General features: G+C 42.8%; 1 protein-coding gene across 1 annotated transcript in view; it reads left to right on the plus strand.

The window, feature by feature from the left end:
* Positions 1-22,015, plus strand: part of MORN5 (MORN repeat containing 5) — a 268,166-nt gene that overhangs the window by 58,082 nt on the left and 188,069 nt on the right. The gene's annotated exons all lie outside the window — the stretch shown is intronic.

Consider the following 22,015-nt stretch of genomic DNA (forward strand, 5'->3'; position numbering starts at 1 on the left):
TGCTAAACGCAGACTATACATTATTAACATCAATAATAGCTAGTAGATTACAGCCAGTAATCAAAGACATTATACATGAAAACCAAGTAGGCTTTATGCAGGGGAGAAGCCCAGTAAAGAATCTAAGGAAGACTATGATTATTTTGGATTATCTCTATAATAATTCACTAGCAACAAGTCGAAAGGGAGTTGAGGCAGCTGTTTTATCTTTAGACGCAGAAAAAGCATTCGACTACATAGGTTGGGGTCACTTGTTCGAGACAATAGAAAGATTTGGGTTCAGAGGGCACTTTAGTAATTTTATTCAGTCACTATATAGCAATCCAGTCTCTGCCCTTATTATAAATAATACAACCACAGAGCCAATTCCTCTACACAGAGGCACCAGGCAAGGCTGTCCATTATCCCCCCTGTTGTTCAATATTTCACTTGAACCGCTGGCCATATTACTTCGTGACCAGCTAGATGGTATCAGTATTGGAGAGCAAAAGTTTATCCTCTCACTCTATGTGGACGATTTACTGGTCTTTTTAAACAATCTTGAAGTTAATCTGCCGAAGCTTATAGTAATCATGCAGCTTTTTGGCTCAGTGTCAGGATATAGAATTAACTTTAATAAATCGGAACTATTGTGGATAAATAAACCAATAAATAGTTATACGAAACATCCCTTCAAAGAAACAAAGCATATAACCTACTTAGGCATTGTCCTAACTAATAATCCATCAGACTGGTATGAGATGAATATCTCACCCTGCTTAGGGGAAGTGCAGAAACAACTGGATAGCTGGGTCAATCTACCGCTATCGCTGATACCACGTATCATGTTGATAAAAACAATAATATTCCCTAAAATTCTGTATCTTCTGCAAAATATCCCTGTAATGCTCAAAAATAGGGATATTAGGAAATTCAATTCCATGTGTACCAAGTTTATATGGAAGGGGGGGAAACCACGGGTCGCCCTAACCAGGTTAATGAATGATAAGATGGTAGCAGGATTATCATTCCCCAATATTAAATTTTATAATTGGGTCTCTCTAGTCAAATTTGCTGTGGACTGGATTACCCAAAAAGACTATCTCACTCTATATCAGTGTGAATCTAATATCGTTGCCCCATTCTCTCTGAATGCATTGTTGCATTGCCCAATCAGGGAATTACCCTGCAATGTTAACAATTTAATGACATTTAAGAACATTATCTATGCATGGCAGAAGTTTTGTCTTGAAATTCAGATTAATCCCTACGCAACAGAACTTTTAACAATCCAGGGCAATCCTAAATTTCAACCAGGCTATGATTCTCGAGTTTTTCAGGGCTGGGAAGAGAAAGGCTTAAAGTATGTGAAGCAACTTTTGTTACCAGACGGCGTGATTGACGCCTTTAATTCTATTTGTTCCAAATATGGAATACATAGCAAAGATTTCTTTGCATATCTACAGATCCGACATTATATAGCAGACATTCAAAAATAATCTAGACCAGACTGGTCCCTGGGCCCTATAATGGCTGGAATCAAAATATATCAAGCTGGGAGATTTTCAATTGCAACCTTTTATAATATATTAAACACCAATAGTAATTTAAAACAACTTACATATATTCAGTTGACATGGCTAAGGTATTTTCCAAACATATCCATACTAGATGTACAGGGAAGTATTAGAGCATCTAATGAGTCCTGGGTACCTACAGCATGGCGCGAATCACACATAAAAATCCTATATAATGTTTATATCACACCTAGTAAAAGGTCGAATTGGTCAGGGAATACTTATTCCTGCACCCGATGTAATCAAGAGAAAGCAGATATACTGCACTGCTTATGGTCATGCCCCAAGATTTTTCAATTTTGGAGCAAAATAATGTATTGGCTTAATTGGATACTTAATATAAGAATAAGTTTAGGACCCCAAGATATCGTTCTACTGCTAAGATATGTAACTGGAGGCAAAGAATATAAACTCGTTAACACCTTAATAATTCTTGCTCGTAATTTGATACTTAAAACGTGGAAAGCGACGTATGCCCCAAAATTTCCAGAATTTAAGAAAACAGTCATTATGCAAATTACAATTGAACAATACAGCATACAGAATTTAAATGTCGATCAGGTCCAGATGTTTTTTCTAAAATGGGAGAGAGTTATCAAATCCCTCCCAAATAATATTCAACTCCAATTGGTTAAACCACTTAGTACCTCTATCTTTGTTATCCAAAACGTTCTTACAGGTCGTTTCCCTAGATGCTGGATAAATTATTCTTCTGGGTAGGGGGGGGGGGGCGAGGGAGGGGAAATGGTTAGGACTGGAGCTGCCAGCTCTGGCTCTCCCCCACTATTTTTTTTTTTTTTTTTTTTTTTTTTTCTTTTTTCCCTCACCCTATTTCCTTCTTGAATTTCTAATTTCTCAAATTCTGTCTCCAGGGTATAATGAAGGGAGGATATACATAGCCCTAGCATAATATAACCCAGCAAAGCACCACAACCTAAAACATGGATGATATGTACAGCTGTCAGGCAGGAACAGATAGGAGTAACCTATGTTGAATTATACCAAGTTTTTTTTCTTTTCCTTTTTTTCTTTCTTCTTCTATCTCATTATCTGAAGATTGATAAGAAATGCTAGTTTTGATGTATTTGCCAGGATGCAATATCGATGTTTAAGTTGATTTTCTACTGCTATGAAATGCCAATGAAGGATTGATATGTTAGCTACACAGGCATTTGTTTATTTCAGCTAAATAATTTCCAAGTCAAAATTGTAATAATTCTCTACTTGTTTATATGTATGATTGGATGTATTTCTCTGTTTGAAAAATAAAAATATATTTAAAAAAAAAAAAAAAAGAAAGGTTGTAAGTTCAAAGTGAGAATACAATCGAATATTGCATATAATACATATATGATAGAGGTAATAATTATTAACACATAACCTTATAGCAAATATCCAATATACAGTATACTATATACAGAGTAATAAACAGTCAACCAACATCAATGGCATCAAATAAAAGTGCATGATAATTAGTTTATGATACACATCTAAAACAGACACAAAGGAAGTGTAGATGTGTATATATGTTTAATGTTACTAATGCAGGTACATCAGATGACATATAGCTAACACAGAGGATCATCTATGTTATATGTAAAGGGAATATTACAAGGATAATAATGCATAACAAAAATCATCAGTTAGCATACTCATGGGACGGTGTAATCAGGATAAGTTAATCAATAACCAAAAAATATACTGTATTTGATAGATGATTTTATATATATATATATATATATATATATATATATATATATATATATATATATATATATATATATATATATATATATATGCTCAAATTACATCATCATTTAAACCTAGATGTACAAGTAGAGGTAACAATGTATCAGTTGCTTAACCCTTTATTGTTTTGTGTGTATATATATATACTCAAATTACATCATCATTTAAACCTAGATGTACAAGTAGAGGTAACAATGTATCAGTTGCTTAACCCTTTATTGTTTTGTGTGTATATATATATATATATATACTCAAATTACATCATCATTTAAACCTAGATGTACAAGTAGAGGTAACAATGTATCAGTTGCTTAACCCTTTATTGTTTTGTGTGTATATATATATATGCTCAAATTACATCATCATTTAAACCTAGAAGTACAAGTAGAGGTAACAATGTATCAGTTGCTTAACCCTTTATTGTATTGTGTGTGTGTATATATATATATATATATATATATATATACTCAAATTACATCATCATTTAAACGTAGATGTACAAGTAGAGGTAACAATGTATCAGTTGCTTAACCCTTTATTGTATTGTGTGTATATATATATACTCAAATTACATCATCATTTAAACCTAGATGTACAAGTAGAGGTAACAATGTATCAGTTGCTTAACCCTTTATTGTTTTGTGTGTATATATATATACTCAAATTACATCATCATTTAAACCTAGATGTACAAGTAGAGGTAACAATGTATCAGTTGCTTAACCCTTTATTGTTTTGTGTGTATATATATATATGCTCAAATTACATCATCATTTAAACCTAGTAGAGGTAACAATGTATCAGTTACTTAACCCTTTGATAGGTAAAATCCCAAAACCTTGAACATTATAATACATCTATGACTAAGCAAGCGACTGCCACTGGCTGATCCATTATGCCAATGATTAATTACATCAAATTCTGAATTATAACCATTGGGAACCTGAGTCCGCAATTTATGTACCCAAAAGATTTCCTGCTTAGCCAAAAGGCTTTCTTTGTTACATCCTCTAGGAGGTTGTCTAATAGCTTTGATTGCTCTCCATCTGAATGCACTAACATCTTTGTTGTGGACATCCAGAAAGTGACGTGATAGGGCTGAACATGGTTTTTCATTCTTTATATACCCTAAATGTTCCCGTATACTTGTTCGTTCGTCTCTGGATAAATAGTGCATTCGATCAAAAAGATCACATATGATGTTGAGCATTTGATACACCCTCTAGTTTGAAAGGTCTGTTGAGTGACATGGGACATAAACTCTCTGCTCTCTGTCAGGTACTCGCATGCTTTGCATCTTGAAACACCATGCTTGTATGTGTCATTGACACTTAACCACGACATGGTAGGATCTTTACGAGGTAACTGGCTGGGAGAGAGAATGTTCTCCAATGTAATATTTTTAGAGTAAACACATTTGAAACCTTTTTCAACAATAGTTTTTAGATCCCTATCCCCATATAGCAATGGGAAATATTTTTAAAAAAATGTTACAAATAGAGCAGAAATCTGAAGAGTATTGGGTTATAAACAACATGCGATTGTCGTCATTGGTAAATTTACTCTTAGGCTGTAGAGTGTCTTTCCTATCCAAATTATTAACCTCTCTGGCTATGCTATCCAGCATTTTTGGGGGATACCCCCTTGAAGCTAATCTCATCTTAACTGCAGAACTTTCGTTGCAAATTCTTTTTGCCCTAACAAACTGTCCCTTGGTAATGCCCTTAAAGACATGTTTGGGATGGGCACTTTTTTTGTGAAGCAAGGTGTTACCTGAAATCAGCTTACGATATAGTTTACTTTGAACAGTTTTAGATTATGTGTGTCTTGTCAGTGTAATGTTAAGGAAGTTATCTTCAGTCTGTTGCCACTCATAGGTAAATTTGACCCAAGTGTCACCATCATTCATGTATTGGACAAATTGTTTAGCACTTTGCTCGTCCGAATTCCAAATTAACAACAAATCGTCAATGAAGCGTCTGTAAAAAGGGATACAGTGTGAAAAGGTATTACTATCTGCATAGACAAAGTACCGTTCAAGCCATCCCATGAATATGTTGGCATAGGAGGGGGCAAATTTTAGCCCCCATTGCAGTTCCCTGTCTCTGCAGATAGTGAGTACCCTCAAAGAAAAAATAATTGTGCTGTAACAAGAATCAAGTGACCCTTATAATGTATTCCACAGTATGGGTATCCAAATGATCCTGTTGCTCCAAAAAATATTTTAGAGCTGATATACCCAAATCGTGCATGATGCTAGAATAAAGTGACACTACATTGATCGTAAGCCAGCTGCAGTTAGGTGTCCAAGATAAATTATCTACCAATTGTAAGTCATAAGTAGTATTTTTGATGTGGCTAGGTAAAGTGAGCACAATAGACTGGAGGACTGCATCTAGCCACTCTGAAAGTGGGTCCAAGAGTGAGCCAATTTCAGACACAATAGAGCGTTCCACTAAATTGTGTAAACTCTTATGCACTTTGGGTAAGTGATAAAATATTGGTGTAATAGGATTCTCTACTGTCAGGGTTTTTTCCCTGCTTTTGTTTGCTCTTGTTGACTCCGGTGCTGCGGGCTATTTCATTGACAGTGCTTTTGTATCAAAGCACTCCATTCCTGTTTTGCCTCGGTCCGTTCCGCTTGCTATTGAGGCCATTGATGGCAGTCCCCTTCAGCCCGCACTCGTTACTCACGAAACTGCTCCATTATCCATGTCTGTTGGGGCTCTCCATTTTGAAACCCTCCAGTTCCAGGTGATAAACTCTCCGCATAATCCGGTTGTTCTGGATTATCCCTGGCTCCAAAAGCACAATCCCAGTCTCGACTGGCGCAGGTCCGAAATTTTATCGTGGTCTCCGCAATGTATTTCCACTTGTCTTCGGAAACCAGTTAAAGTCTTGTGCACTTCTTCGGTATCTCAATTGCCAGAGGAGTACCGAGAGTTCCTTGACGTTTTTGACAAGGTGCGTGCCGGTACGTTGCCTCCTCACCGCTCTTACGATTGTGCCATAGACCTGCAACCCGGAGCCATTCTGGGTTGCATTCCTGTCTGTTGCGGAGAATTGTGCTATGGAGTAGTATGCTGCCGATGCTCTGTCGCGGGGGGATCATCCGCAAATCCTGCTCTCCTGCAGGGGCTGGCTTCTTCTTTGTGAAGAAAAAGGGTGGCGAGTTAAGACCATGCATCGATTATAGGGGTCTTAATTGTCTTACCATTAAGAATGCTTACCCTATTCCGCTCATTACAGAACCAATTGTAAGACATAAGTAGTATTTTTGATGTGGCTAGGTAAAGTGAGCACAATAGGCTGGAGGACTGCATCTAGCCACTCTGAAAGTGGGTCCAAGAGTGAGCCAATTTCAGACACAATAGAGCGTTCCACTAAATTGTGTAAACTCTTATGCTCTTTGGGTAAGTGATAAAATATTGGTATAATAGGATTCTCTACTGTCAGGGTTTTTTCCCTGCTTTTGTTTGCTCTTGTTGACTCTGGTGCTGCAGGCTATTTCATTGACAGTGCTTTTGTATCAAAGCACTCCATTCCTGTTTTGCCTCGGTCCGTTCCGCTTGCTATTGAGGCCATTGATGGCAGTCCCCTTCAGCCCGCACTTGTTACTCACGAAACTGCTCCATTATCCATGGCTGTTGGGGCTCTCCATTTTGAAACCCTCCAGTTCCAGGTGATAAACTCTCCGCATAATCCGGTTGTTCTGGGTTATCCCTGGCTCCAAAAGCACAATCCCAGTCTCGACTGGCGCAGGTCCGAAATGTTATCATGGTCTCCGCAATGTATTTCCACCTGTCTTCGGAAACCAGTTAAAGTCTTGTGCACTTCTTCGGTATCTCAATTGCCAGAGGAGTACCGAGAGTTCCTAGACGTTTTTGACAAGGTGCGTGCCGGTACGTTGCCTCCTCACCGCTCTTACGATTGTGCCATAGACCTGCAACCCGGAGCCATTCCGGGTTGCATTCCTGTCTGTTGCGGAGAATTGTGCTATGGAGTAGTATGTTGCCGATGCTCTGTCGCGGGGGGATCATCCGCAAATCCTGCTCTCCTGCAGGGGCTGGCTTCTTCTTTGTGAAGAAAAAGGGTGGCGAGTTAAGACCATGCATCGATTATAGGGGTTTTAATCGTCTTACCATTAAGAATGCTTACCCTATTCCGCTCATTACAGAACTCTTTTACCGGCTCAAGGGAGCTACGGTCTTTACTAAACTTGATTTGAGAGGAGCGTACAATCTCGTTAGGATCAAGGAGGGCCACAAATGGAAAACAGCATTTAGTTAAAGTCTTGTGCACTTCTTCGGTATCTCAATTGCCAGAGGAGTACCGAGAGTTCCTAGACGTTTTTGACAAGGTGCGTGCCGGTACGTTGCCTCCTCACCGCTCTTACGATTGTGCCATAGACCTGCAACCCGGAGCCATTCCGGGTTGCATTCCTGTCTGTTGCGGAGAATTGTGCTATGGAGTAGTATGTTGCTGATGCTCTGTCGCGGGGGGATCATCCGCAAATCCTGCTCTCCTGCAGGGGCTGGCTTCTTCTTTGTGAAGAAAAAGGGTGGCGAGTTAAGACCATGCATCGATTATAGGGGTCTTAATTGTCTTACCATTAAGAATGCTTACCCTATTCCGCTCATTACAGAACCAATTGTAAGACATAAGTAGTATTTTTGATGTGGCTAGGTAAAGTGAGCACAATAGGCTGGAGGACTGCATCTAGCCACTCTGAAAGTGGGTCCAAGAGTGAGCCAATTTCAGACACAATAGAGCGTTCCACTAAATTGTGTAAACTCTTATGCTCTTTTGGTAAGTGATAAAATATTGGTTTAATAGGATTCTCTACTGTCAGGGTTTTTTCCCTGCTTTTGTTTGCTCTTGTTGACTCTGGTGCTGCAGGCTATTTCATTGACAGTGCTTTTGTATCAAAGCACTCCATTCCTGTTTTGCCTCGGTCCGTTCCGCTTGCTATTGAGGCCATTGATGGCAGTCCCCTTCAGCCCGCACTTGTTACTCACGAAACTGCTCCATTATCCATGGCTGTTGGGGCTCTCCATTTTGAAACCCTCCAGTTCCAGGTGATAAACTCTCCGCATAATCCGGTTGTTCTGGGTTATCCCTGGCTCCAAAAGCACAATCCCAGTCTCGACTGGCGCAGGTCCGAAATTTTATCATGGTCTCCGCAATATATTTCCACCTGTCTTCGGAAACCAGTTAAAGTCTTGTGCACTTCTTCGGTATCTCAATTGCCAGAGGAGTACCGAGAGTTCCTAGATGTTTTTGGCAAGGTGCGTGCTGGTACGTTGCCTCCTCACCGCTCTTACGATTGTGCCATAGACCTGCAACCTGGAGCCATTCTGGGTTGCATTCCTGTCTGTTGCGGAGAATTGTGCTATGGAGTAGTATGTTGCCGATGCTCTGTCGCGGGGGGATCATCCGCAAATCCTGCTCTCCTGCAGGGGCTGGCTTCTTCTTTGTGAAGAAAAAGGGTGGCGAGTTAAGACCATGCATCGATTATAGGGGTTTTAATCGTCTTACCATTAAGAATGCTTACCCTATTCCGCTCATTACAGAACTCTTTTACCGACTCAAGGGAGCTACGGTCTTTACTAAACTTGATTTGAGAGGAGCGTACAATCTCGTTAGGATCAAGGAGGGCCACAAATGGAAAACAGCATTTAACACCAGGCGCGGGCATTATGAGTATCTTGCCCTATGTAATGCTCCTGCTGTTTTCCAGGAATTTATTAACGATGTCCTACGAGATATGTTGCAACAGTGTGTTGTGGTGTACTTAGACGACATCCTCATACACTCACCCACACTTAAGGCTCATCGTTCTGATGTTACACGGGTTCTTCAGAGACTACGTGAGAACGGCCTGTTTTGTAAACTTGAGAAATGTTCCATCAGACTCGAGTAACCTTCCTAGGTTATGTTATCTCCATTGCAGGGTTCTCCATGGATCCTGACAAGTTATCTGCAGTTCTGCAGTGGCCTCGCCCACTTGGTCTTCGGTCTATTCAACGTTTTTTGGGGTTCGCCAATTACTATAGAAAGTTTATTAAAACCTTTTCTTTCTTGTTCAAACCTATCACAGACATGACCCATAAAGAGAATGATCCACTCCATTGGTCACCTATTGCCATTAAGGCCTTTGATAGTCTTAAGACTGCCTTTGCTGCCGCTCCAGTTCTGGCTCATCCTAACCCTGTCCTGCCTTTCATTCTTGAGGTCGATGTGTCTGAGACTGGAGTAGGTGCCCTTTTGTCTCAACGTCCTACGCCTGATGGTTCCTTGCATCCGTGTGGTTTCTTCTCTAAGAAATTGTCTCCAGCAGAGTGCAATTATGAAATTGGCGACAGGGGATTACTGGCCATAATTTTGGCACTTAAGGAATGGAGGCATCTACTCGAGGGTACTAGCGTGCCAGTGCTCATTCTTACTGACCACAAGAATTTAACTTCTCTATCTGAAGCAAAAGTTTGCCGCCCCGAAAGGCCAGATGGGCGCTATTTTTGTCTCGGTTTAATTATGTGGTTTTCTACCTGCCTGGTAGTAAGAATGTTAGGGCTGATGCCTTCTCCCGACAATGTTCGCCTCTGTCCAAGGAGGTCTGTACCTACTCCAGTTATACCTCCTGGCCATATTTTGGCTACCATATGTACTAATTTGACTTCTCCCTTGGGGGAGGAGATCCTGGCTGCACAAACCAATGCACCTCCTGAGAAACCTAGAGGTAAGTGTTTTGTTCCTGAGAATCTTCGAACTAAACTTTTGCACACTTACCACTATCCTAAAGCCGCAGGTCACCCAGGCAAGAACCAAATGATTTGGTCTGTCACTCGACAATTCTGGTTGCCAGGTTTTCGTTCTGATGTTGCTGCGTATGTTGCCTCCTGCTCAGTTTGTGCATAGAATAAGACTCCTCGACGTGTCCAGGGGCCGCGTACAGTATTTGGTTCAGTGGAGGGGCTACAGTCCGGAGGAGCGTTCATGGGTTCCCTCCTCTGATGTTCATGCTCCCGCCTTCCTCTGTGCCTTCCATGCCCATTTCTCCAATAAGCCTTTTGTCCTCCCGCGGGGGAGGGGCCGTTGAGGGGAGGGTACTGTCAGGGTTTTGTCCCTGCTTTGTTTGCCATGTGCTTCTGGCAGCCATTTTGCTCACCTCTCTTGCTGACTCTGGTGCATACTGTGTGATGCTGCTCATTTCCTGCACTTCCTTTTATGGCCAGACTGGTGTACATCATCCATGTGAGACAGGATGCAGTCTCAGAATTGTGATGTCATTACTTATTATTTAAAGAGCCTCTGTTCAGTATGCTTTGCCCTTGCATTGTCTCAGACCTGTTGGTGAGAGCTCCTGTGTATTACCTGGCTCTCTGACGTCCCTCCTGGTTCCTGATCCTTGGCTTGATCTTGACTCTGTTGTTCTCCTTGTTTCCTGATTCCGGCTCGTCTGACTACTCACTTTGGCTCCTGACTCTGCTCGTCTGACTATTCGCTTTGGCTCCTGACACGGCTCGTCTTACTACCAGCTCTGGTTTTGATTCCTGGCTTGTAATTTGACTTGTGGACTTTTATTATTTTTTGCTATTAATAAAGGTTTGATTATTTTTGCACTTCTCGTCTCAGTCTGATTCCTGGCATCCTGACATCTACACACAGATATTTCATAGTTTGATATAATTTTCGTTGAAATTCTCTTACTGGATTTCTGGGCAAAGTAATATAGGTGTTAGTGTCTGATAATTGTCGGATTGCTTCCTCTATATATTGGCTCTTGTCCCAACACAACCACACTACCACCCTTATCAGATTGTCTTATTACAATTGATTGATTCATTTCTCTTGCAAGGTGTATCCAGTCCACGGCTTCATCCTTTACTTGTGGGATATTCTCATTCCCTACAAGAAGTGGCAAAGAGAGCACACAGCAGAGCTGTCCATATAGCTCTCCCTCTAGCTCCACCCCCCAGTCATTCTCTTTGCCGGCTCTAAGCACTAGGGTCTCTCTACGGGAGGGTAAAGTGAATGTGATGTTAGATTTGTAGTTTTATATCTTCAATCAAGAGTTTGTTATTTTTAAATGGTACCGGTTTGTACTATTTATTCTCTAGCAGAAAAGTGATGAAGAATTCTGCTGAGCGGAAAATGATTTTAGCATGTTGTAACTAAAATCCACTGCTGTTCCCACACAGGACTGAGGAGTACCAGAAAACTTCAGTTGGGGGGAACAGTTTGCAGGCTTGACTGCAATGAGGTATGTTCAGTCATTTATTTCTAGACAAGACTGAGATAATGCTATAAGACTGACAAGATCCCCATGTGGGGAGGGTAAGCTATGTTCTGAGACTTAGTATAGAATTGAATGCTTACATGACAGGGCTAAATAGGCTGGTTGACACTAATGCACGGCAATCGATTATTTATTTAAGAAATACTCGTTGGAGACACCTTTTTAAGCACTTTGGAGTGTTTTACTGGGGTTATTATCCACATGGCATAAATTTAGTCACTTAGAAGTGATTTTTGTAGGCCTCACAACTCCGGAGTGGAGTGGGAGGGGCCTAATTTCGCGCCTCAGATGCGCAGTTAGAATTGAAAGACTGTTTCATGCTGCTTCACATGGAGGGTCCAGCTGCTGATTGAGGGCCTAGAAGAAGCTTTATTCCCCCAAAACTGATCCCTAAGGGCAGGTAGGGCCACAGCAGTAAGCTGTGGCAAGGTGCTGTAGTTAATTAACCGGTTGTTGGCTTTAGGCTGCTCCGGTTTGGGCATTAAGGGGTTAATCGTTCTGAAACTTGCTGTGCAATCATATTAAAGCCTTAGGTACATACTGTGAAAATTTCAAAAGGATTGGTGCATTTTTCACTGTTTTGTAAAATTGTGTGCTCTTTTTATTTCTTAAAGGCACAGTAACGTTTTTTCAAATTGTGTTTTTTATTTGATTAAAGTGTTTTCCAAGCCTGCTTGTGTATGCTACTAGTCTGTTAAACATGTCTGACACTAAGGAAAATCCTTGTTCAATGTGTTTAGAAGCCATGGTGGAACCCCCTCTCAGAATGTGTCCCAATTGCACTAATATGTCTATACACTTTAAAGATCATATTGTTGCACTTAAAAGTGTGGCCCTAGATGATTCTCAGACTGAAGGTAATGAGGATAGTCCGCCTACCTCTCCCCATGTGTCACAACCAGTTACGCCCGCCCAAGCGATGCCTAGTACCTCTAGTGCGTCTGCCCCTATTACATTGCAACAACTAGCGACAGTCATGGATAATTCCCTTGCGGCCTTTCTATCCAAACTGTCAGTTTTTCCTACAAAGCTCAATAGCTCTGTTTTAAGAACAGATTATGAGCAGTCTGAAGCTTTGGTTGCCATATCTGATGTACCCTCACAACACTCCGAAGTGGGGGTGAGGGATTTGATGTCTGAGGGAGAAATTTCTGACTCAGGAAAGGTTTCTCATCAGGCAGAGTCAGATTCATTAGCGTTTAAATTTAAACTGGAACACCTCCGCGTATTGCTCAGGGAGGTATTAGCCACTCTGGATGATTGTGATCCTATGGTGGTCCCAGAGAAATTGTGTAAAATGGACAAGTACCTAGAGGTCCCTGTATACACTGATGCGTTTCCGATCCCTAAAAGGGTTGCGGATATTGTTACTAGGGAGTGGGATAGACCAGGTGTCCCTTTTGTTCCCCCCCTATTTTTAAGAAAATGTTCCCCATAACTGACCCCAGGCGGGACTCGTGGCAGACGGTCCCTAAGGTAGAGGGGGCTGTTTCTTCACTTGCTAAGCGCACAACCATACCAATTGAAGACAGTTGTGCTTTTAAAGATCCTATGGATAAAAAATTAGAAGGTTTACTTAAGAAAATTTTTGTTCAACAAGGTTTCCTTCTCCAACCTATTGCCTGCATTATTCCTGTAACTACTGCAGCGGCTTTCTGCTGGAGGAGTCGCTCCAGACGGAGACCTCATATGACGAAATTATGGATAGAATTAAGGCTCTAAAGCTGGCTAATTCTTTTATCACAGACGCCGCCTTGCAATTAGCTAAGTTAGCGGCCAAAAATTCAGGTTTCGCCATTATGGCGCGTAGAGCGCTTTGGCTCAAGTCATGATCGGCCGATGTGTCGTCAAAATCCAAATTATTAAATATCCCTTTCAAGGGAAAGACCCTTTTCGAGCCAGAATTGAAAGAGATTATTTCAGAAATCACCGGGGGAAAGGGCCATGCTCTCCCTCAGGACAAGCCCTTTAAGGCTAGAAACAAAGCTAATTTTCGTTCCTTTCGTAACTTCAGGAGCGGTCCGGCTTCAGCCTCTACAGCTGCAAAGCAAGAGGGTAACGCTTCACAGCTCAAGGCAACCTGGAAGCCTTACCAGGGCTGGAACAAGGGTAAACAGGCCAAAAAGCCTGCAGCTGCTACCAAGACAGCATGAAGGGGTAGCCCCCGATCCAGGACCGGATCTAGTAGGGGGCAGACTCTCTCTCTTCGCTCAGGCCTGGGCAAGAGATGTTCACGATCCCTGGGCATTAGAGATTGTTACCCAGGGATATCTTCTAGAATTCAAGGACTCCCCTCCAAAGGGAAGGTTCCACATTTCTCGTCTGTCTACAGACCAGACAAAGAAAGAGGCGTTCTTACGCTGTGTAGAAGATCTACATACGATGGGAGTGATATACCCAGTTCCAATTGCAGAGCAAGGTCTGGGTTTTTACTCAAACCTGTTTGTGGTTCCCAAAAAAGAAGGAACTTTCAGACCAATCCTGGATCTAAAAATTCTAAACAGATTCCTCAGAGTCCCATCATTCAAGATGGAGACCATTCGGACAATCTTACCTATGATCCAGGAAGGTCAATATATGACTACCGTGGATCTAAAGGATGCGTACCTGCATATCCCTATCCACAAAGATCATCATCAGTTCTTCAGGTTCGCTTTCCTAGACAAGCATTACCAGTTCGTGGCTCTTCCATTCGCTTTAGCCACTGCTCCCAGAATTTTCACAAAGGTGCTAGGGTCCCTTCTGGTGGTTCTAAGACCGCGGGGCATAGCAGTGGCGCCTTATTTGGACGACATCTTAATTCAGGCGCCGTCCTTTCACAGAGCCAAGGCTCAGACGGAGATTGTATTGGCCTTTCTGAGGTCCCACGGGTGGAAGGTGAACATCAAAAAGAGTTCTCTGTCCACACTCACAAGGGTTCCCTTCCTAGGAACACTAATAGATTCAGTAGAAATGAAAATATTTCTGACGGAGGTCAGAAAGTTGAAACTTTTAACTACTTGCTGAGTTCTTCATTCCATTCCTCGGCCATCTGTAGCTCAGTGCATGGAGGCAATAGGATTAATGGTAGCGGCAATGGACATAGTCCCTTTTGCTCGGATACACCTCAGACCACTGCAACTATGCATGCTCAAACAGTGGAATGGGGATTATGCAGATTTGTCTCCTCAAATTCAGTTGGACCAGGAGACCAGAGATTCTCTTCTCTGGTGGTTGTCTCAGGACCACCTGTCTCAGGGAATATGTTTCCGCAGGCCAGAGTTGGTCATTGTAACGACCGACGCCAGTCTGTTAGGCTGGGGTGCGGTCTGGGACTCCTTGAAAGCTCAGGGCTTATGGTCTCGGGAAGAAACGCTTCTCCCGATAAACATTCTGGAACTGAATGCGATATTCAACGCTCTTCAGGCATGGCCTCAACTAGCTGCGGCCAAATTCATCAGATTTCAGTCGGACAACATCACGACTGTAGTTTACGTCAATCATCAGGGGGGAACAAAGAGTTCCCTAGCGATGACGGAAGTAACCAAAATAATCAGGTGGGCAGAGGATCACTCCTGCCATCTCTCAGCAATTCACATCCCAGGAGTAGACAACTGGGAGGCGGATTTTCTAAGTCGTCAGACTTTTCACCCGGGGGAGTGGGAACTCCACCCGGAGGTATTTGCCCAGCTGACTCAGCTATGGGGCACTCCAGAATTGGATCTGATGGCGTCCCGTCAGAACGCCAAACTTCCTCTCTACGGGTCCAGGTCCCGGGACCCCAAGGTGGTATTGATAGATGCTCTAGCAGCGCCTTGGTCCTTCAATCTGGCTTATGTTTTTCCACCGTTTCCTCTCCTCCCGCGTCTGGTCGCCAGAATCAAGCAGGAGAAGGCTTCAGTGATTCTGATAGCGCCTGCGTGGCCACGCAGGACTTGGTATGCAGACCTAGTGGACATGTCATCTGTCCCACCATGGACACTGCCAATGAGGCAGGATCTTCTAATACAGGGTCCGTTCAAGCATCCAAATCTAGTTTCTCTACGTCTGACTGCTTGGAGATTGAACGCTTAATTCTGTCAAAGCGTGGGTTCTCTGAGTCAGTTATAGATACTCTGATTCAGGCTAGAAAGCCTGTCACCAGGAAAATCTACCATAAGATATGGCGGAAATATCTTTGTTGGTGTGAATCCAAGGGTTACTCATGGAGTAAGATTAGGATTCCCAGGATATTGTCCTTTCTCCAAGAAGGATTGGAGAAAGGTTTGTCAGCTAGTTCCTTAAAAGGACAAATATCCACTCTGTCTATCCTTTTACACATGCGTCTGGCAGAGGTACCAGACGTTCAAGCGTTTGCTCAGGCTTTAGTCAGAATCAAGCCTGTCTATAAACCTGTGGCTCCGCCATGGAGTCTAAATCTAGTTCTTTCAGTTCTTCAAGGGGTTCCGTTTGAACCTTTACATTCCATAGATATTAAGTTGTTATCTTGGAAAGTTTTGTTTTTAGTTGCTATCTCTTCTGCTCGAAGAGTTTCAAAATTATCTGCCTTACAGTGTGATTCACCTTACCTGGTGTTCCACGCAGATAAGGTAGTTTTGCGTACCAAGCCTGGTTTTCTTCCTAAAGTTGTTTCTAACAAGAATATTAACCAGGAAATAGTTGTTCTTTCTCTGTGTCCTAATCCTTCTTCGAAGAAGGAACGTCAGTTACACAATCTTGATGTAGTTCGTGCTTTAAAGTTCTATTTACAAGCAACTAAGGATTTCAAACAAACATCTTCTTTGTTTGTTATCTATTCTGGTAAGAGGAGAGGTCAGAAAGCGACTGCTACCTCTCTTTCCTTTTGGCTGAAAAGCATCATCCGTTTGGCCTATGAGACTTCTGGCCAGCAGCCTCCTGAAAGAATTACTGCTCATTCTACCAGAGCAGTGGCTTCCACATGGGCTTTCAAAAATGAGGCTTCTGTTGAACAGATTTGTAAGACAGCGACTTGGTCTTCACTGCATACTTTTGCCAAATTTTACAAATTAGATACTTTTGCTTCTTCGGAGGCTATTTTTGGGAGAAAGGTTTTGCAAGCAGTGGTGCCTTCTGTTTAAGGTACCTGTCTTGTTCCCTCCCTTCATCCGTGTCCTAAAGCTTTGGTATTGGTATCCCACAAGTAAAGGATGAAGCCGTGGACTGGATACACCTTGCAAGAGAAAACAGAATTTATGCTTACCTGATAAATTACTTTCTCTTGCGGTGTATCCAGTCCACGGCCCGCCCTGGCATTTAAGTCAGGTAAAAAATGTTTTGTTTAAACTACAGTCACCACTGCACCCTATGGTTTCTCCTTTTTCTTCCTAACCTTTGGTCGAATGACTGGGGGGTGTAGCTAGAGGGGCAGCTATATGGACAGCTCTGCTGTGTGCTCTCTTTGCCACTTCCTGTAGGGAATGAGAATATCCCACAAGTAAAGGATGAATCCATGGACTGGATACACCGCAAGAGAAAGTAATTTATCAGGTAAGCATAAATTCTGTTTTTTAAGGAATATATGGCTTCTTTTTCCTTTAATGATAAGTTGTGGGTTGTGGCTGCCTTGGACTAATCTAGTGACTTAAGATCCTCAATTTCTTTCTTATGGAATAGCTCCAAGGTCTTTCCCCGACTCTGTATGGGGTAAAATAGTGACTGCGTCTTAAATTTGGGAATATAATTAGAAGCAGATTCATGTTCCACATTAGATTCACTATAAAGATTTTCCAGGGTAGTTAACTTACACACATCTTGGAAACTAAATTCATTGTAATTGGTTGTACAGACATCTAACTGTGCTGTTTCAGTGGAACTCTGTGTTATCATGCTGAAAGTGTTTCCGTAAGGTTATTGTCATGAGATGCAGGACACAGCAAAGAGGGTACAACACTATTTTATTGCAGCGTATGGAAGTATACATCTGGTACCATATAACTCACTTAGTAACTGCGATTTAGACAATAATGGACCTAAGCCCTGCCCCCATCCGGTGATGTCACTTCCCACTCTCATCACATCTTCCCTCTTTTCAAAGGACAAAACATACTTTTTTTTTTTCATTTGAATACAACAAATAACAAGGTATACAAGAAGCATACAACAACAGTTTTGTATAGTATATAACAAATAACAGGTTAAAGAGAATATCTGTATAAATAACATAAATTACATCCTGACTTTAACATCGGGGCAGACTACCCTAGTCCACAGTGACCATGGGATTATTCTGCCCATACTTCCAGTCACTATTCTAACTAGTGCTAATCCCGATATCGGGCCGGAAGTTTCACCACTTGATGTAATTCTACATGAACTGTCCTCTGATACAGAAGAAGGTGATTGAGAGTCTGCTGGAGGCAAAGACGTATCCCCGCTGTGATCTTGCTGAGGGGAAGGCACCCCTCTCAAAACAGGGGATCCCACCGGCGGTGGTACAGAGGCATCCAACTCCAAACTCTCAGGTACAGGCTGAAGATGTCTTCGATTTCGACGTGTGACTGTCCCTCCATCAGTAAGGACTACGTAAGACCTTAGTTCTGGAGAGCGTCCAATTACCATAGCAGGCATCTTCCATTTCTTCTCATCATCCAGTTTAATTCTGACACTTTTCCCCGCATTCAGCTCCTGCAAGGGCCTCACAGAGTGTCTCCTGTTGTAGAAGAATCAATAGCCCCTTTTTGCCTCTTCATCCCTCCTAAGGACCTCGTCCCGAGGAATAGAGCCAGTTGGCTGGAAGACACCCACAGAGGGTAAGGTGGTACAAGTCTGACGTCTAGCATCAGCTGTGCCGGGCTAAAACCTGTGGCTTGAATGGGAGTCGCCCTATAGGACAAGAGGGCCAGGTACGGCTCAGATTGCTTCAAAATGAACTTTGTTGTTTGAACTGCCCTTTCAGCCATTCCATTGGCCTGCGGGTAATGTGGACTTGACGTGGAATGTACAAAATCATATTCCCTGCTGAAAGAACTGCATTCCGTTATCACTCACCAACTCCATTGGTATGCCCCACCGCACGAACAAACTCTTGAGACGAGTGTTAACGGCTTGACTTGTGATTTTATTCAAAGGTGAAATTTCCAAATACCTGGAATAGTAGCCGATCACAACTAGGTACTATTTCCCGTGCAACTCTCACCAATCAGCAGCTATTTTCTGCCAAGGGCCTGCAGGCAGTGGAATAGAAATCAAGGGCTCCCTTTTCTGAGTAGGCCGGCGTTCCCGGCAAAAGGCACATTTTGACACATGGCTTGCAATGTTGCAACTGATCCCCGGCCACCATACTGCCACAGCTGCCCTTTCTCTGCACTTTGTAATGCCCAAGTGGCCATCATAAATCCGCCTTAACATCTCCTGCCGCATGCTAACAGGCATAACAATGTGGTCCTGGAACAGCACCAACCCATCCAGCTCCGTAAGCTGCGACCTTTCTGACTGGTGAGAACTTAAAGACATCCAGACTGCCCGATTCTCGGGCTAACCTTCTTTTATGTACTAAATAACTTCTTGAAGGTCTGTATCTAAATATGTCTCCTTTCTTATTTGTTCTAGCTTTCCTGAAGAAATTGATTTGGAGGCCAGAACTGAATCTACATACGCCTTCACATCTGATTCCGTTGAAGATTCTTCAGCAGCAGCCAGCGGGAGCCTGGAAAGTGTATCTGCCACAACCAGTTGTTTCCCCGGCACATGCACTGCCTGAACGTTGAACCTGAGCAGCCTCATTAGAAGTCTCTGGCATCTTAGGGTTGTTTTGTCGATATCATAGGAGTTGATTAGAGCGACTAGCGGTTTATGGTCAGTCTCCAGACTAAATTTCTCTAAACCCACTAGGTAATGCTAAAAGCGCTCACAGGCCCAAACTGCAGCCAGACACTCTTTCTCAATTTGAGCGTATTTCAACTCAGCAGCCGTCAGTGTACGGGAACAGTAGGCGATGGGCTGTAGTTTGTTTTCATTCATCTGCAGGAGGGTGGCCCCTAACCCTTAACTGCTCGCATCAGCACTAACCACAGTCTTTTTGGAAGGGTCATAGAACCCCAACACTGGGGCAGACCCCAGCAGGGATTTGACCTGCACATAGGATTCTTCCTGTGAAGGTCCCCAGACCCAGGCAACATCTTTCTTTAGCAACTCTGTAATAGGGTGTAGTATTGTGGATAAATCTGGAAGAAACCTTCCCACATAATTTACCAGGCCCAATTTTTGTCTCAGCTCATGTACATCAGAAGGACTTTTCATCTGTTCTATAGCACAGATTTTATCGGGGTCCGGCTTGATGTCATCCCCATTGATGATATGCCCAAAGTAACGTAACTCAGCTTTCCTAAAATGGCATTTCTCCTTATTTAATTTCAGCCCGGACTCTCTAATGGTCTGCAGCACACAGCTCAATTGCTGATCATGTTCCTCCAATGTAGATCCATACACCAAGATGTCGTCCATGACGACTGCCGTGCCCTCGTGGTCTCTTAGGAGAGAACTCCTTTCTCTGTGAAAGATTTCAGGAGCAGAGGATATCCCAAAAGGGAGTCTGCAGAAGCTACTAAAGGTATCTGCCAGAAGCCGCTGGAAGCATCCAGTGTAGAGAAGAACTTCGCCCCCCCCGCCAATTTTGGAACTATCTTTTCAAGTGTCGGCAGCACATATCTCTCTCTCTTCACCGCATCATTCAGCCTTTTCAAGTCTACACAGATGCGTACCTTCCCGTTTTTCTTTGCAACAGGCACAATGGGGGCACACCAGCCAGTTGCTTCAACAACCTCTTCAATAACTCCCATATGCTTCATACGCATAAGTTCCTTCTCCACTTGAATCATGAGCGGGAACGGAATTCTACGTGGAGTGGTAATGCTGTATGGGACTGCATCACTTTTAAGTGATATTCGGACTGGGTTACAACTCAGCAGGCCCAATTCACCAAACATATCTTCTGAGATCTCATTCACTCTGGCGACTAGGCCCAAACCACATGCTGCATGCATCCACATGTTGAATTTCCTCTGCTTGTACACGCAGCTGGCAAGAAATTTTCCCGCACAATCAATGCGGCCACCAGGACTATGGACTTTTGTTGCAACTTTCGCCAGCTGAGGCTGTTGAGGCAGTTTTATGAATTCTGCAAAGGACATAACAGTGATGTCTGCTCCTGTGTCAATCTTAAAGGCAACTTTGGCTCCCATTACAGTAAGAGTAACCCTCCAATCTTCATCTGAACCAGGCTGTTCAACAACAGACCCTACAAAGGACACTTCTTGACCCTCCTGGTCGCTATCCACCTGCATCTCCTTAATATATTCAGTTTTACACACCACTTCAAAATGGCCCATTCGGTTAAATTTTCTATATCTTTTGTCTTTAGCAGGGCATATGACACTCTGATCATGGGCACGGTTGCACCGTGTCGGCGGGCATGCTGCGCCCATCCTCTTCTGGGCCTATCTGTTGCCCTTGGTCTACCGCTCACACTGTGCCTTTCACTAGCAGCTCTCCTGAACTGCTGCACTTCATCCACAATACTCTCAGACCTCAGATCAGCACTTTGCTTTTTCACCAGTTCACTCCATCCTAATAGCCCCATCTAATGTTAAATCAGCCTCCAACTGTAGCTTCAGTGAGACTTCAGCATCTGCAATTCCTATGACTATTCTGTCTCTGATTTGCTCCTCTTTAGCAACACCAAACCCACAAAATTCAGCTAGTTCATACAGGCTGCGCACAAATGACTCTACAGATTCTCCCACACGCGAAGCACGTTTGTGAAAACAAGCTCTCTCATGAATCACATTTCTTATGGGCACAAAGTGGGCACTGAGTTTGTTCATAACTATGTCAAAGTCAAATTCTTCCCCTTCTTGGAAAGTAAAGGCATTGAAAACTGGCTCCACATCTTTCCCCATAGAGTATAAAAGAGAATTAACTTGTACTTCACCACTCTTCTTGTCCAGCTTGGAAGCAATCCTGAAGCGCTGAAACCGCTGACGCCATGTGGGCCAAACTGCAGGCTGAGAAAAATCAAAAGGCTCAGGTGGGGTAAATTTCAACATCGTCATCAATCAGGAAACAGAAGCGAAGGCAAGAACTTCTGACACCATGTCATGAGATGCAGGACACAGCAAAGAGGGTACAACACTATTCTATTGCAGAGCATGGAAATATACATCTGGTACCATAAATCTCACTTAGTAACTGTGACATAGACAATAACGGACCTAAGCCCTGCCCCCATCCGGTGACGTCACTTCCCACTCTCATCACAGTTATCTTCCGGATAAATTTATTAACATCAATGATGGTTTGAAAAAGGATAAAATTCCTAACCGGGCAAAAGCCCAGACCGTAATTGAGTACTGTTGTTTCTGCCTTAGTGAGAACATGTGTGGCTAAGTTAATGATACTACCTAAAGAGGACGAT

This window comes from Bombina bombina, chromosome 12, assembly GCF_027579735.1.
Source record: "Bombina bombina isolate aBomBom1 chromosome 12, aBomBom1.pri, whole genome shotgun sequence".
NCBI classification, from domain to species: Eukaryota; Metazoa; Chordata; class Amphibia; order Anura; family Bombinatoridae; genus Bombina; species Bombina bombina.